A 17,827-nucleotide genomic window follows, 5' to 3' on the forward strand; every position below is an offset into this window, starting at 1 on the left:
GAACAGCGGGGCGGTGACTTGCACGCATATCATCTGGCAGCATAACACACGCAAATAGCAATGCAGATGTCACTGGCTCGCACTCCATACTCGGGGTCTTGACGACACCTTTATAGTGAATAATTGCCCTGCGTATAACAACACTGTAGGACAGAGTAGTTGCTCTCACAAGAATTAATAAGTATCAAAAAAATTTAGACAGATATCACCTGATATATTTGGACGACAGATGATTTTCATGTGATGCATTGTCCATGAGAATGTCTGTAAGCGTATAACAATGAAGTTGGTACTGCTGACTTGACAGACTATTCTTTGACGGGTAAAGCGGTCACCACAATTCGTCTGACATGCGTGTGGCCATTAGTATTCGAATAGCACAAATTGATGGCCACGTGCTTGCTTTTTGACTGATGCGACTGGTTGTACTGTTTGATCAACCAACAAAATCCAAACTACCAGTAACCTTTACGTAAGCAGATTTCTCCAAAATCGATAGTACATGTGTACTAGTTCTTGATGATGTGCCCCACGCTTCCACTAGTATTATTTAACCCAGACAGTTTTTGCTTGATGGGAATGGATCACATATATGGAGCCAGAGCCATGTATTATTCTCCTGGTAGATTCCTTGTATGCGTACAGCAACTAGATTTGACAAAAGAAAAACCCGATCTGGCTTGAGGTAATGGTCTCTGCGATTCCCGTACGCGGCGGCGGCGACTCAGCGCATCCGAGAAAAACAACGTAATTTGATGATTTTGATCTGTACTAATGGAATCTTCTCTGCCCTTGGCTCCTCGCGGTGGCGCTGCGGAAAGTGATCCGACCACAATGTATCGCCTGGTCGCGTATGATGGTGTACACAAATGCAATCCGGCTCTTCTTCATCTTAAAATCATGAACTTCTCGAACCCTAAGATTGATCCCTCCAAGAACTCAACACCATCGTGCGCAGGCCCTACGGTGGGCGCCAACTGTCATGGAATTGTCACGGCAGATGTCCTTAGTGTCAGGACTTAGTCGCGAGGCCAACGCATCTATGTAGTAGCTTGGGAGGGGTTGAGCGGAATCGAGAGACGCAACACATGACAAGGATTTAGACAGCTTCGGGCCCCGGGAAACATCATCCGGTAATAACCCTACATGCTGTTTGTGGCTAGGTCTCATTATCATCAAGAGGGAGTCGCCGGTAAACCGGCTATTGTGTCTAGCCCTAGAGATTGTTTCTTCTTTCCTCGTCTCTTGTCCCCCTTTGGGGAGCCCTGCCCCTCCTTATATAAGTTGAAGGGGTGGGTTACATGTGGAGTCCTACTAGGATTAGGACTAGTCTATCTCTAATACAAACCGGATACAAGTCCTGGTCTTAACTCCTTGTAAGGTAAATATTCCTCATGCCTTTCCTCTTAAACCGGCCCACCATAGTATGAACCGGCCTTCATGAACCGCCCGTTGGGCCACCGGGTCTTGTCGCTCCTCTGACCCGCCTGCCGGATTACCAATGAATCGTAAACTGCCAGGTCCAAACGGGTCGCCAGTGAATCGTCAAGTCTCAGCCGTGTCCGAAGTAAACCGCCAAGTCCGGTTAGGTTATACCTTCGGCCGGTTTACGCCGCGGGGTATATCCCCGACACGGGTCGATCATATTACTTTCTTTGGCTCAAGTGTTTTCCTTTGCTCCTTCGCCTCTCGCCATTTAATCATTCCAGAGTGATGAAAACATCTCAGAAGATTCGTGTTTGCATTCAATCATTTCGAGGTTGTCACCTCATTCAAATCTTTCAGTTGTTCCGGTGCGTCATCTCTCTCTCAACCGATCCTTTACAACGGTGTTTCTTTTCAGTGGGCCCTAACCCACAGGTCTTTTCCCAGGATCTTACCTGACTCTTTTAATTTCCCGGAGTTATTCTCAAATTCTTTTTTCGAAGTTTGACGTAATAATGAATTTCATCAGTCAGATGCTTTTCCAAGATCGATTTCAAATTATTTTCATTGTTGGCTCAATCTCTTCGCTCTTCATTTTCCCGGAGTATCTCAACAATTTGTGGTGATATTTCTCATCGTCATTCTCGACATTTGAAGACCGAAGAAGAGTTTTCCTCTAAATCTTGTCTGTTCTGTTGAAGATTCGTGGTGCTAGCTTCATGTTATCCTCTCAAATTATTCCGTTTCAGAAATTCTTTTCTTACCCATCCGGAGTATTTCAGAAGTTGTTTTCTGTTTCGATCATCAGGAGGCCATCATTTAAGAAGACTTCTTCGTTCTATGTTTTCAGCTTTGTCTCCAAATATTCGGAATTGACGTGTCTTTGTTCGTCCCCATATTCTCTGGCGCTTCGTTAAAGTATTCTTTAGCCAGATCGTGATCTCTTCGTTCTCTTGTATCTAATCCCCTCAAGTATATTTGTTCTTTTAATTCTTCCCGGCGATTCATTCCCTTTCTTCATTTATTTCCAAATTCTTACGGTGGTTTGTTGAAGATCCCTTTTCCGTTGTTATCGTATCAATTCATTCGTTCTATCCAATCCTACCGGTGGTTCATGAAGACTTTCTCAAATTTTGTGCTATATCTCCTCTTAATCTTTTCCAACGCGAATAAGTTGTATGCAATCCATTGCTTCTCATCAATTTAATTGATGAAGGATAAGCATAACATAATTCTTATTCTTCTTTCATCAAGTTGATTAATTCCTTCCTTTGGAGATTGTTCGTGATGAATAGTCTCTCGGTCCTGAGTTGTTCATCTTTTCGTTTCTGGAGTTCCAAGTTTTCTTGCTTGTCTCGTCGCGAAGCTCCATCTAAATCATCGCAAGGCTTAATCTTATTCTTTTCATCTTTCATTTTTATCTCACCATCCTTTTGTTATCGGAGTTCTTCATGGTGGTTCAGCATGATTTAAGTCATTCCCCAAGTGTTCATCAAGATTCTTGTAGGCGAAGCTCAAGTATTCTTCTTGCTTGCTTCTCGAGGTGCAATAAATTCTCCGTATTCTTTTGAAGTGGAGTTTTGCATTTCTTCGTTCTTCTCAGCTATTCAAACTTTTCCGTTGGTGGCCGATCATCACCTCATATTTTGAGATGTTTTCCATAAGCTCATAACCAGTTCATTCTTTTCGTTGTTGAATTTTCAACAGCTCCGTTCAATCCTTCCTTGCAAGGATGCTTTTCAAACCCAATTGTGGTAGAAGATTCCATTTTTCTTCTTCGTTCTTTTCATTCAACTATTTAAATTCTTCCAGAGGCATTGCGTTGTTCATCTCGTCAAGTGTCATCCCATTTTGTGAAGTTCATGTTCTATTCCTTCCATTTTCAGCCGTAGTGCTGCCGAAATTCTTTCGTGTCTCTTCCTTTTCTATCTTGTCCTAAGCGGAGTGGTGTCATAGTCTATCTTGTTCCTTCAGCTTTTGATTCTCGTCATATTCGTCGTTCCTCTTTTCTACCAAGTGCTCTCGACCTAGTTCTTCTTCTCTCGTGTGTTCTTATTCCACCTCATCCTCTTTCTCTCCCGTCTCGTTCCTAAGATCTCGGGATGAGATCTTCTGTTAGTGGAGGAGAGTTGTAAGGCCCCAAGATCGATGCGCCAGGTGTCTTCCAGCTATTCACCGTCATTGCCATGTCATTCCCTTGCGTGTTGCACTTTGCCATGTCATCATGTGCATTTCATCTGCATGTTTTCAAAACTTGCATCCGTCCCGGTCTCCCCGTTCTCTCCGTTGTCCGTTTCGGAATATGACTTTCTCACATGCACCTGTTGCACCTCTCAGACCTCGTTTCATGAGCGGGATAAAAATGTTCTCGGAATGGGCCGAGATTTTTCGAGTGGCCTTGGTATATCACCGGTAGGCCGCCTGTCAAATTTCGTTCCAGTTGGAGGTCGTTTGATGCCCCAACGGTTAACCGCGTTAACCGAAGCCCTCCTTCTCTTTGCATCCCAGCACCCTCCACAACAGCCCACTAGTCCATCTAAACCCCATCCATGCTCTCCGTCGTTGGATCACGATCGCGTGGGCGAAAACCGCTCTGAAAAACTCCTCTCCTAGCTCCCTCTAGCTATAAAAACACCCCTCCCCCGAAATCAGGGCAAACCCTAGCCTTCCCCAACCTCCGCCTCGTTTTCCGCACCGCCCCAATCATCAGCGCCGCCACTTCCCTCCGTTTCCGTGCCGGCCACCGCGTCCTCGCCACTTGGCACGCTCCGACTCGCCAGCCGCCACTCGCGCCGCCGATCCCAGCCAACCAGCGGATGCCACCTCGCCTCCCAGCGCCACCCACCATCGCGGCCTGCGGAACCCAGATTGGGCCCGCCCTGGGCCCGAACCGGCCCGAGTCGCCGGCGCGCCGCAGACCGAAAGCGCCCGAGCCAGGGGCTCGTCCTGCGCCGCCCGAGTCCCCTCTCGAGCGCCCAGCGCCCTCCTCCCCGTTGCCAGGTCGCTGGACCTCGCGCCGCCACCTGCCCCAGCTTATGTCGTCGCCGCCCGTCATCTCCCCGCCCTCCGTTCCTCATCCTTCCCTAATCTCTCTCTGCCTCTCTGGTTCAGTGCTGCCACCGCCATGGATCTCCGGCGAGCTCTAACCGCCTCGGATCCCGCCGATCCCGCTGCTGCCGCCCGGATCCATCCATCTCCGGTCTTCCCTGTCGTCGCCTCGCCCGGGTCAGCGGATCCGGCGAGCTCCTGGAGCGCCGTCGTGGTCTCCTCTTCGAGCGGATCGAGTGCTCGCCTGCATCGTCCCCGCGTTGACTACGTGCTGCCCGCGGGCCCGCTCGCCAGCCTCACCGCGCCGGACGCGCTCGTCCTCGGACATGTCCGCCCAAGTCCTCCTTAGGGTAAAACGACTAAGTCTTTTATGTGAGATTCATCATGTTGCATATTGAAATGCTTTCATCTCTGTGCCTGTTGATCCTATGGTGACGATCCATATGTGCAAATTGTTGTACTCTTCGTGCTCTTCATGTTGGTAGCTGTTGCAATCAAGTTAAGGTCCATCTACGTGTCCTAATCTTCATTGCAAAAGTGCATGTTGCTGTTAACTGCTGAAAACTGTTATAACTTGCTGATTTGTCTTTTTCATAGCATTTTGTGTGTTTATCTTTTGAGCATCATGTCAACATGTTTTAGGAGCCTCTTCATGTCATCTTTACATTGGTGCCATCCATGTATTTTTTTTGTGCTTTGTGCTGAGTGCATCAAGCTTGCAAAGTGTGTCACTTGATGTTTGCTGTTTCTGAGACACTGTAAAATCTGTCAAGTCTGTAACTGTTATCATTTGCATTCTTGCCATGTTGTTTTGAGAATGTGCTAGTGGTTTCTAGCAGTAGCTCAGTGATCATGTTTTGTTGTGCTCTACATGTACATCCTTTCCATTCTCTTTTATTCCATGATATGTTCCTGTAGCATACACTTTTGTTGTATCAAAGTATGCATCATGAATCTGTTTCCAGCCTTGCTCTGTTTTTGAGTCTGAGAATCTGTTTTAACTTGCAATCTTGTCTTAATGAATGCCATTAATCTAGATGTTATATGGAGATGTTTAGTAATCATTTTTTGCCATGTTTAACCTTTAATTTAATGCCATGCTTTTATTTGCTATGATATTGCACTGTAGCATCCTTGTTTCATGCCTCCAACATGTCAACATGTTATTCCTGCTCATATGTATGCCCTGTTTTTCACAAAGTCATAGTCTGTGTTATAAAGTTGCTTTTTGCATTGATCTCATTGGATTAATCCTGATGCCTATGAACATGAATCTTGTTGTTATTTGAAGTATGTAATCTGTAATTTAAGTGCATATCAAGTTTGTGGCCATATGTTTCCTGTAGAATGTTGTTTACTTGATTGCCAAGTGCTTAGTTGCTGTTTTGGGCAGATTGTGTTTGAAGCTTGTATTGAGTGTATGTGTTGAACCGTGGCTCCATTTGGAGCATGCCCTATATGAAACTTGCTTGGTTTTGCATGTAGTTTCATCTTGCCATGTTGCATCCATGTTTTGGAGTGTTTGTGATGTTGTTTTGCTTGCATTTGCATCAATGTCATGTTTAACTTGTTTTGCTCATATCTTCTAGGCCGTAGCTCCGAATTAAATGAAATTTATATGTAACTTGACTAGAACGACGCGTAGATCATCTTGATGCACTTTAACTTGTTGTTTAACAACTTCAACATGATGTGTTATTCAGTCTGGACCAATTTCGAAATTTGCATATGAGGATTTACCAAAATTGTCATATGTTGTTTTCGGCCTCATTTAAACTTGCTTTGATGTGATGTTCTTGTATGCATCATCACTTACCATGAGTAGCATCATATAGCCTTGTCATGCATCATACTTGGTTGAGCATCTTTTCATGTTTATGTGCTTGTGTGTTTACCATGTTGTTTGCTTCTTTCCGGTTGTGCTTCTTCTCCTTAGTCCTGTTTCGTTGCGATCATGAGGATTCGTTCGACTACGCTTGGTTCATCTTCTTCATGGAATCATTTTTCTTCCTAGCGGGATTTCAGGCAAGATGACTGTCACCTTGGATCTCACTACTATCTTTGCTTTGCTAGTTGTCTCGATGCTATCGCTATGTCGCGCTACCTACCACTTGTTTATCAAGCCTCCCCAAATTGCCATGATAGACTCTAACCTTTTCAACCATCCTAGCAAACCGTTGTTTGGCTATGTTACTCCTTTGCTCAGCCCCTCTTATAGTGTTGCTAGTTGCAGGTGCAGTTGCAGGTTGTCCCATGTTGGGACATGGATACCATGGATATCATGGGATATCACAATACCTCTTATTTAATTAATGCACATATATACTTGGTTAAGGGTGGAAGGCTCGGCCTTTTGCCTGGTGTTTTGTTCCACTCTTGCCGCCCTAGTTTCCTGTCATACCGGTGTTATGTCCCTTGATTTTGCGTCCCTAACACGATGAGGGTTTATGGGCCCCTCCTGACAGCTCGCTTTGAATAAAACTCTTCCAGCAAGGCCCAACATTGGTTTTCCATTTGCCCAACATAATAACTAAACCTGATATTAAATTTGACGCATAGGGAGTTAGCGCTACCCGAGGAGTAATTCCACATAAATAGGGGGGCCAGTGCTGATGGTGTTGGTCCCAAACTAGAGCACTGTGTGGGGCCGTCCTGGGGCAACCTGGGTTACTTTCTTTGGCACCTGTATGCGTAGCTCATCTAGACGTGGGCTGAGACAAGATACGCGCGGCTACTATCAGGGTGTCGGCACGCCGGGAGGTATTGCTGGATTAGTTTAACCATTCTCGAAATGTCTTGTGCACCGGGATTCCGAGTCTGATCGGAGGGTCCCGCGACGGTGGATTGTCTCCGCGGATCGTGAGCTTGTCATGGGCTAAGTTGGGATACACCTGCATGGTTTAAACTTTCGAAAGCCGTGCCCGCGGTTATGTGGCAGATGGGAATTTGTTAATATCCGGTTGTAGAGGACTTGAAGTAAACTCAATTAAAATACACATACCGCGTGCGTAACCGTCACTGTCTCTTTTCGGGGAAGTTCGAGAGGAGAACACGGTTGGGTTATGTTTGAACGTAAGTAGTTCAGCATCACTTATTGATCATTACTAGTTTGCGACCGTTTGCGTAGTTTCTCATCTTACTCTTGTACTCGTAAGTTAGCCCCCATACATTGCTTAGTCGCTTGCTGCAACCTCACCACTTATCCTTTCCATACCCCCTTTAAGCTTTGCTAGTCTTGATACCCATTGTAATGGGATTGCTGAGTCCTCGTGGCTCACAGATTACTACAACAACAGTTGCACGTACAGGTAATGCAATGTTCATGACGTAAGAGCGATGTTTACTTGTTTTGGAGGTCTTCTTCTTCTTCGTCAATCTTGGGATAGGTTCTTGGTCGGCAGCCTGGGCTAGCAGGGTGGATGTCGTTTGAGTTTCTGTTTTTGATTCATCCGTAGTCGGATGTTGGTCTCATGTATGATGTTGGATGTATTCATGCGGCATTTGTATGCCTTTGTATGTATCCCCAACTATTATGTAATGGTACGATGTAATGATATCCACCTTGCAAAAGTGTGTCAATATGCGGTTCTATCCTTGGTGGGACCTTCGAGTTCCTTTAGGATAGAGTCGCATATTGGGCGTGACAGTCAAGCTTGCCATCCACGCAAAGCAGAGTCCCATCCGAACACGGGGGAAGGCCTTTTGCCTTGTATCTTCACGGCCCACCAGTCCGGCCCATGCTACACAGCTCGGACACCCGAGGACCCCATAATCCAGGACTCCCTCAACAAGGTAACAAAAAAACTCTCTTTCCCCAAATGCAAGAAGGTGCTAGTAAGGATGGGGAGAGGGCATTTGAAGTGCTCCAAGCTTGATGGGCTATTGTACGTGGACCTACAAATATGTGCGGTCCCAAGACATTATGGAAGATGATGACTAGTTGTATAGAATGAGGATGAGGGTGATGGTATATAGAATGTTTAACTTTGAAAACCATGGCACATATTGATGGGGAACGTTGCATGAAAACAAAAAAATCCTATGATCACGCAAGATCTATCAAGGAGATGCATAGCAACGAGAGGGGAGAGTGTGTCTGCGTACCCTCGTAGACCGTAAGCGGAAGCATTTCACAACGCGGTTGATGTAGTCGAACTTTCTTCGTGATCCAACCGATCGAGTACCGAACGTACGACACCTCCGCATTCAGCACACGTTCAGCTCGGTGACGTCTGCGCCTTCTTGATCCAGCAAGACGGCGAGGTAGTGGATGAGTTCCGGCAGCACGACGACATGGTGACGATGATGGTGAAGTTATCTCCGCAGGGCTTCGCCCAAGCACTACGAAAATATGACCGGGGTGTAAATGGTGGAGGGAGCGCCGCACATGGCTAAGTGAAAGCACAAGTGCTCCCTGGGTGATTTTGGTAATTAATGTCAAGATATCTCTTGTTGGACTAACATTTTCATCTAGTGTATTTCAGAAAGTTCAACAAAGGCGTGGCATGGACAAGAGGATGTGGAATCCCTTCAAGATGCTAAGGACAAACATTGGAAAAAGCTCAAGACTCTTCATTTCTATTTTAGTGATCCAAGATCACATTGAGTCCATAGGAAAAGCCAATATTATTAAAAGGGATGAGGTGTTGGTTAATGTTCTACTTGCTCAAAATGCTTAGTGATATGCTCCAAAGCCCTCAACCACTTTCTCATATCCAAATATGTCCTAAACCTAAAGTCAAAGTCGGCCCTACTGATTTGATCTATCCGGCGCCACCGAGTTCCTTGACATAGCCACTACCAGAAACCTGAATCAATTTGGTCTCACCGATCGGTATCTTGGTCTCACCGAGATGGACTTGCATGCTCTCTGTTGCCTGTTGTAATTATTTTGGTCTCACCGAAATGTGCAGCCGGTCCCACCGAGTTTTCCTGAACAACTCTCTGTTTGCTCATTGCTGAAATCGGTCTCACCGAGTTCATGCAATCGGTCACACCGAGATGAGGTTTTGCCCTAACCCTAGCGCATCGGTCCTGATACGTCTCCAACGTATCTATAATTTTTGATTGTTCCATGCTATTATATTATCCATCTAGGATGTTTTATATGCATTTATATGCTATTTTATATGATTTTTGGGACTAACCTATTAACCTAGAGCGCAGTGCCAGTTTCTGTTTTTTCCTTGTTTTTGAGTTTTACAGAAAAGGAATACCAAACGGAGTCCAATTGACGTGCCAATTTTTACGATTTTTATGGATAAAAGAAGCCCCCGGAGTAAAAGAGTTGGGCCAGAAGAGTCCTGGGCCGTTCACGAGGGTGGGGGGCGCCCTACCCCCCTGGGCATGGCCCCCTATCTCGTGAATGACTAGGAGACCCCCCCTGACGTGAGACCTACGCCAAAAATTCCTATAAATACAGAAACCTCAAGAAAATAACCTAGATCGGGAGTTCCGCCGCCGCAAGCCTCTGTAGCCACCAAAAATCAATCGGGACCCTATTCCGGCACCCTGCCGGAGGGGGGATCCCTCACCAGTGGCCATCTTCATCATCCCGGCGCTCTTCATGACGAGGAGGGAGTAGTTCACCCTCGAGGCTGAGGGTATGTACCAGTAGCTATGTGTTTGATCTCTCTCTCTCTCTCGTGTTCTTGATATGACACGATCATGATGTATCGCGAGATTTGCTATTATAGTTGGATCTTATGATGTTTCTCCCCCTCTACTCTCTTGTAATGGATTGAGTTTTCCCTTTGAAGTTATCTTATCGGATTGAGTCTTTAAGGATTTGAGAACGCTTGATGTATGTCTTGCGTGGGATACCCGTGGTGACAATGGGGTATTCTATTGATTCACTTGATGTATGTCTTGGTGATCAACTTGCGGGTTCCGTGACCTTGGGAATCTATGCATAGGGGTTGGCACACGTTTTCATCTTGACTCTCCGGTAGAAACTTTGGGGCACTCTTTGAAGTTCTTTGTGTTGGTTGAATAGATGAATCTGAGATTGTGTGATGCATATCGTATAATCATACCCACGGATACTTGAGGTGACATTGGAGTATCTAGGTGACATTAGGGTTTTGGTTGATTTGTGTCTTAAGGTGTTATTCTAGTACGAACTCTATGATAGATCGAACGGAAAGAATAACTTCGTGTTATTTTACTACGGACTCTTGAATAGATCGATCAGAAAGGATAACTTTGAGGTGGTTTCGTACCCTACCATAATCTCTCCATTTCTTCTCCGCTATTAGTGACTTTTTAGTGACTCTTTGTTGCATGTTGAGGGATAGTTATATAATCCAATTATGTTATTATTGTTGAGAGAACTTGCACTAGTGAAAGTATGAACCCTAGGCCTTGTTTCCTAGCATTGCAATACTGTTTACACTCGCTTTTACCACTTGCTACCTTGCTGTTTTTATATTTTCAGATTACAAAAACCTATTTCTACCATCCATATTGCACTTGTATCACCATCTCTTCGCCGAACTAGTGCACCTATACAATTTACCATTGTATTGGGTGTGTTGGGGACACAAGAGACTCTTTGTTATTTGGTTGTAGGGTTGTTTGAGAGAGACAATCTTCATCCTACGCCTCCCATGGATTGATAAATCTTAGGTCATCCACTTCAGGGAAATTTGCTACTGTCCTACAAACCTCCGCACTTGGAGGCCCAACAACGTCTACAAGAAGAAGGTTGTGTAGTAGACATCAAGCAGTTTCTGGCGCCGTTGCCGGGGAGGTTAGCTCTTGAAGGTATATCTTTAGATCTTGCAATCGACTTTTAGTGTCTTGTTTTATCACTAGTTTAGTCTATAACAGAAAACTACAAAAAATGGAATTAAGGTTGCCTCATATGCTTCATCTTTTTAATGTCTTTCGTGAAAATGATGGGAAGGAAAATTGTGCTCAAGTACTAGAAGAAGAATTACATAGAATTCTTGGCATAAAATATATGAATGATGAGCATGATTGCAATGTTGTTAGTATGAATTCTTTGAATACCCATGATGCTAATGATATGCAAAGCCACAAGCTTGGGGATGCTATGTTTGATGAAGATGATATGTTTAGTCCCACAAGTTTTGATGAGAATATTTATTATGGTGAAAGCATACCTCCTATTTATGATGATTATATTGATGAAAGTGGGTTGGGAAGAGTGTCAACTTTAGGAAGTAATGATCCCACTATTTTGGAGGATGTTGAATATTATTGTGATAATTGTGAAAGTGGATTTGGAGAGGTCATGACTTTATTTAGTGATGAATCCACTATTTCGGAAGAGGTTCCAATTGATTATGAGAACAAAGTTGTTATCTATGATGACTATTTGATGACTTGTATGCTATTAAGAATAATGATAACCATGAAACTTGTCATCATGATTTTAGTTTTCAATTGGATTATGCCTCACATGATAGGTATTTTGTTAAGTTTGCTCCCACTACTATTCATGAGAAGAAATTTGCTTATGTGGAGAGTAATAAAAATTCTATGCTTGTATATCATGAAAAGAATGCTTTATGTGATGGTTATATTGTTGAGTTCATTCATGATGCTACTGAAAATTATTATGAGGGAGGAACATATGCTTGTAGGAATTTCAATAATATCAAGTTTCCTCTCTATGTGCTTAAAGTTTTGAAGTTATGCTTGTTTTGCCTTCCTATGCTAGTTGATTATTGTTCCCATAAATTGTTTGCTCACAAAATCCATATGCGTAGGAAGTGGGTTAGGCTTAAATGTGCTAGTCACATTCTTCATGATGCTCTCTTTATGTTTCAGTTCTTATCTTTTATGTGAGCATCATTGAAATCATCATGCCTAGCTAGGGGCGTTAAACGTTAGCGCTTGTTGGGAGGCAACCCAATTTTATTTTTGTTCTTTGCTTTTTGTTCCTGTTTAGTAATAAATAATTCATCTAGCCTCTGTTTAGATGTGGTTTTATGTTTTAATTAGTGTTTGTGCCAAGTAGAACCTTTGGGAAGACTTTGCGATCTTGCTGTAAAAAACAGAAACTTTTGCGCTCACGAGATTAGATGCCATGTTTTACAGGAGAGTGCTTTTAGGTTGATTCTTTTTGAAGATGATTAATATACAAATTACTCAGGTACACCAATTTATTTCAGAATAATTGGAGTTCCAGAAGTATACGTTTGATACAGATTACTACAGACTGTTCTGTTTTTGACAGATTCTGTTTTCTATGTGTTGTTTGCTTATTTTGATGAATCTATGAGTAGTATCGGAGGGTATGAACCATAGAGAAGTTGGAATACAGTAGATATTACACCAATATAAATAAAGAATGAGTTCACAACAGTACCTAAGTGGTGATTTATTTTCTTATACTAACGGAGCTTACGAGTTTTCTGTTAAGTTTTGTGTTGTGAAGTTTTCAAGTTTTGGGTAAAGATTCGATAGACTATGGAATAAGGAGTGGAAAGAGGCTAAGCTTGGGGATGCCCAAGGCACCCCAAGGTAATATTCAAGGACAACCAAGAGCTAAGCTTGGGGATGCCCCGGAAGGCATCCCCTCTTTCGTCTTCATTCATTGGTAACTTTACTTGGAGCTATATTTTTATTCACCACATGATATGTGTTTTTCTTGGAGCGTCATTTTATTTTATTTTGTTTTGCTTGCTGCTTGAATAAAATACCAAGATCTGAAATTCTTAAATGTTAGAGAGTCTTCACATAGTTACATAATTATTCAACTACTCATTGATCTTCACTTATATCTTTTGGAGTAGTTTGTCATTTCCTCTAGTGCTTCACTTATATCTTCTTAGAGCATGGCGGTAGTTTTATTTTGAAGAAATTGTTGATCTCTCATGCTTCAGTTATATTATTTCGAGAGTCTTTTAGAACAGCATGGTAATGCTTTGGTTATAAAATTAATCATAATATGATGGGCATCCAAGATGGGTATAATAAAAAACTTTCATATAGACTGCATTGAATACTATGAGAAGTTTGATACTTGATGATTATTTTGAGATATGAAGATGGTGATATTAGAGTCATGCTAGTTGAGTAATTGTGAAATTGAGAAATACTTGTGTTGAGGTTTGCAAGTCCCGTAGCATGCACGTATGGTAACCGTTGTGTGACAAATTTGAAGCATGAGGTGTTTCTTTGATTGCCTTCCTTATGAGTGGCGGTCGGGGACGAGCGATGGTCTTTTCCTACCAATCTATCCCCCTAGGAGCATGCGTGTAGTGCTTGGTTTCGATGACTTGTAGATTTTTGCAATAAGTATGTGAGTTCATTATGACTAATGTTGAGTCCATGGATTATACGCACTCTCACCCTTCCATCATTGCTAGCCTCTTCGGTACCGTGCATTGCCCTTTCTCACCTCGAGAGTTGGTGCAAACTTCACCGGTTCATCCAAACCCCGTGATACGATACGCTCTATCACACATAAGCCTCCTTATATCTTCCTCAAAACAGCCACCGTACCTACCTATTATGGCATTTCCATAGCCATTCCGAGATATATTACCATGCAACTTTCCACCGTTCCGTTTATTATGACATGCTTCATCATTGTCATATTGCCTTGCATGATCATGTAGTTGACATCGTATTTGCGGCAAGGCCACCATGCATAACTTTTCATACATGTCACTCTTGTTTCATTGCCCATCCCGGTACACCGCCGGAGGCATTCATATAGAGTCATACTTTGTTCTAGTATCGAGTTGTAAATAAATAGAGTGTGATGATCATCATTAATAGAGCATTGTCCCAAAAAAAAGGAAAGGCCAAATAAAAAAAGGGAAAGGCCAAATAAAAAAAGGAAGGCCCAAAAAAAGGGACAATGCTACTATCTTTTTTTCCACACTTGTGCTTCAAAGTAGCACCATGATATTTATGATAGAGAGTCTCTTATTTTGTCACTTTCATATACTAGTGGGAATTTTTCATTATAGAACTTGGCTTGTATATTCCAACGATGGGCTTCCTCAAATGCCCTAGGTCTTCGTGAGCAAGCAAGTTGGACGCACACCCACTTAGTTTCTTTTGTTGAGCTTTCATACATTTATAGCTCTAGTGCATCCGTTGCATGGCAATCCCTACTCCTTGCATTGACATCAATTGATGGGCATCTCCCTAGGCCGTTGATTAGCCGCGTCAATGTGAGACTTTCTCCTTTTTTGTCTTCTCCACACAACCCCCATCATTATATTCTATTCCACTCATAGTGCTATGTCCATGGCTCGCGCTCATATATTGCGTGAAAGTTGAAAAAGTTTGAGAATACTAAAGTATGAAACAATTGCTTGGCTTGTCATCGGGTTGTGCATGATGAGAGAATTTTTGTGTGACGAAAATGAAGCATAGCCAAACTATATGATTTTGTAGGGATGAGCTTTCTTTGGCTATGTTATTTTGAGAAGACATAATTGCTTGGTCAGTATGCTTGAAGTATTATTATGTTTATGTCAATATTAAACTTTTGTCTTGATTCTTATGGATCTGAATATTCATGCCACAATAAAGAAGATTACATTGATAAATATGTTAGGTAGCATTCCACATCAAAAATTCTGTTTTTATCATTTACCTACTCGAGAACGAGCAGGAATTGAGCTTGGGGATGCTTGATACGTCTCCAACGTATCTATAATTTTCGATTGTTCCATGCTATTATATTATCCATCTAGGATGTTTTATATGCATTTATATGCAATTTTATATGATTTTTGGGACTAACATATTAACCTAGAGCCTAGTGCCAGTTTCTGTTGTTTCCTTGTTTTTGAGTTTTACAGAAAAGGAATACCAAACGGAGTCCAATTGACGTGCCAATTTTTGATGATTTTTTAAGGACCAAAAGAAGCCCCCGGAGTAAAAGAGTTGGGCCAAAAGAGTCCCGGGCCGTCCACGAGGGTGGGGGGCGCGCCCTACCCCCGTAGGCGTGGTCCCCTATCTCATGGATGACTCGGAGACCCCCCCCCTGACGTGAGACCTACGCCAAAAATTCCTATAAATACAGAAACCTCCAGAAAATAACCTAGATCGGGAGTTCCGCCGCCGCAAGCCTCTGTAGCCACCAAAAACCAATCGGGACCCTATTCCGGCACCCTGCCGGAGGGGGGATCCCTCACCGGTGGCCATCTTCATCATCCCGGCGCTCTCCATGACGAGGAGGGAGTAGTTCACCCTCGGGGCTGAGGCCATGTACCAGTAGCTATGTGTTTGATCTCTCTCTCGTGTTCTTGATATGACACGATCATGATGTATCGCGAGCTTTGCTATTATAGTTGGATCTTATGATGTTTCTCCCCCTCTACTCTCTTGTAATGGATTGAGTTTTCCCTTTGAAGTTATCTTATCGGATTGAGTCTTTAAGGATTTGAGAACACTTGATGTATGTCTTGCGTGGGATACCCGTGGTGACAATGGGGTATTCTATTGATTCACTTGATGTATGTTTTGGTGATCAACTTGCGGGTTCCGTGACCTTGGGAATCTATGCATAGGGGTTGGCACACTTTTTCGTCTTGACTCTCCGGTAGAAACTTTGGGGCACTCTTTGAAGTTCTTTGTGTTGGTTGAATAGATGAATCTGAGATTGTGTGATGCATGTCGTACAATCATACTCACGGATACTTGAGGTGACATTGGAGTATCTAGGTGACACTAGGGTTTTGGTTGATTTGTGTCTTAAGGTGTTATTCTAGTACGAACTCTATGATACAGAATAACTTCGTGTTATTTTACAACGGACTCTTGAATAGATCAATCAGAAAGGATAACTTTGAGGTGGTTTCATACCCTACCATAATCTCTTCGTTTGTTCTCCGCTATTAGTGACTTTGGAGTGACTCTTTGTTGCATGTTGAGGGATAGTTATATGATCCAATTATGTTATTATTGTTGAGAGAACTTGCACTAGTGAAAGTATGAACCCTAGGCCTTGTTTCCTAGCATTGCAATACCATTTACGCTCGCTTTTACCACTTGCTACCTTGCTGTTTTTATATTTTCAGATTACAAAAACCTATATCTAACATCCATATTGCACTTGTATCACCATATCTTCGCCGAACTAGTGCACCTATACAACTTACCATTGTATTGGGTGTGTTGGGGACACAAGAGACTCTTTGTTATTTGGTTGTAGGGTTGTTTGAGAGAGACAATCTTCATCCTACGCCTCCCATGGACTGATAAACCTTAGGTCATCCACTTGAGGGAAATTTGCTACTGTCCTACAAACCTCTGCACTTGGAGGCCCAACAACGTCTACAAGAAGAAGGTTGTGTAGTAGACATCAGGTCCCACCGAGTTGATCATGTCGGTCCCACCGAGAATCCTAACGTTCACATTTTGAACTGAATCGGTCTCACTGAGTTCGCCTATTCGGTCTTACCGAGTTGGGTCAAATGTGTGTAACGGTTAGATTTTGTGTGGGAGGCTATATATACCCCTCCACCCCTTCTCTATTCAAGAGAGAGCCATCAGAATGTGCCTACACTTCCACTACTCATTTTCTGAGAGAGAACCACCTACTCATGTGTTGAGACCCAGACATTCCAATCCAACCACAAGAATCTTGATCTCTAGCCTTCCCCAAGTTGCTTTCCACTCAAATCATCTTTCCACCATAGCCAAATATGTGAGAGAGAGTTGAGTGTTGGGGAGAATATCATTTGAAGCACAAGAGCAAGGAGTTCATCATCAACACACCATCTATTACCTTTTGGAGAGTGGTGTCTCCTAGACTGGTTAGGTGTCACTTGGGAGCCTCCGTCAAGATTGTGGAGTTGAACCAAGGAGTTTGTAAGGGCAAGGAGATCGCCTACTTCGTGAAGATCTACCCAAGTGAGGCAAGTCCTTCATGGGCAATGGCCATGGTGGGATAGACAAGGTTGCTTCTTCGTGGACCCTTCGTGGGTGGAAACCTCTGTGGACTCGCGCAACTATTACCCTTCGTGGGTTGAAGTCTCCACCAACGTGGACGTACGATAGCACCACCTATTGGAACAATGCCAAAAAACCTCCGTGTCTCCAATTGCGTTTGCACACTCCAATCACATCCCTTTACTTTATTGCAACTTGCATGCTTTACTTTCTGCTGCTCATATACTCTTGCCATGCTTGCTGGAAATGTATTGTGAATGCTTAAACTTGTGCTAAAACTCCACCTCAACTTGAAGAATTTAAAAACTGCTACTTTTGCTTGTTGAGGGTCTAATCACCCCCCCCCCCTCTAGACACCTCTTCTCGATCCTTTCACTAAGCAATTGTCTCTTGTGTGCTAGGCGCCCCCTCCCACATATATATAGGTGGGAGGGAGGGAGGCGCAGCCAAAGGAGGCGCCCAAGTA

Source organism: Aegilops tauschii, chromosome 7 (genome assembly GCF_002575655.3).
Source record: "Aegilops tauschii subsp. strangulata cultivar AL8/78 chromosome 7, Aet v6.0, whole genome shotgun sequence".
Classification (NCBI taxonomy): domain Eukaryota; kingdom Viridiplantae; phylum Streptophyta; class Magnoliopsida; order Poales; family Poaceae; genus Aegilops; species Aegilops tauschii.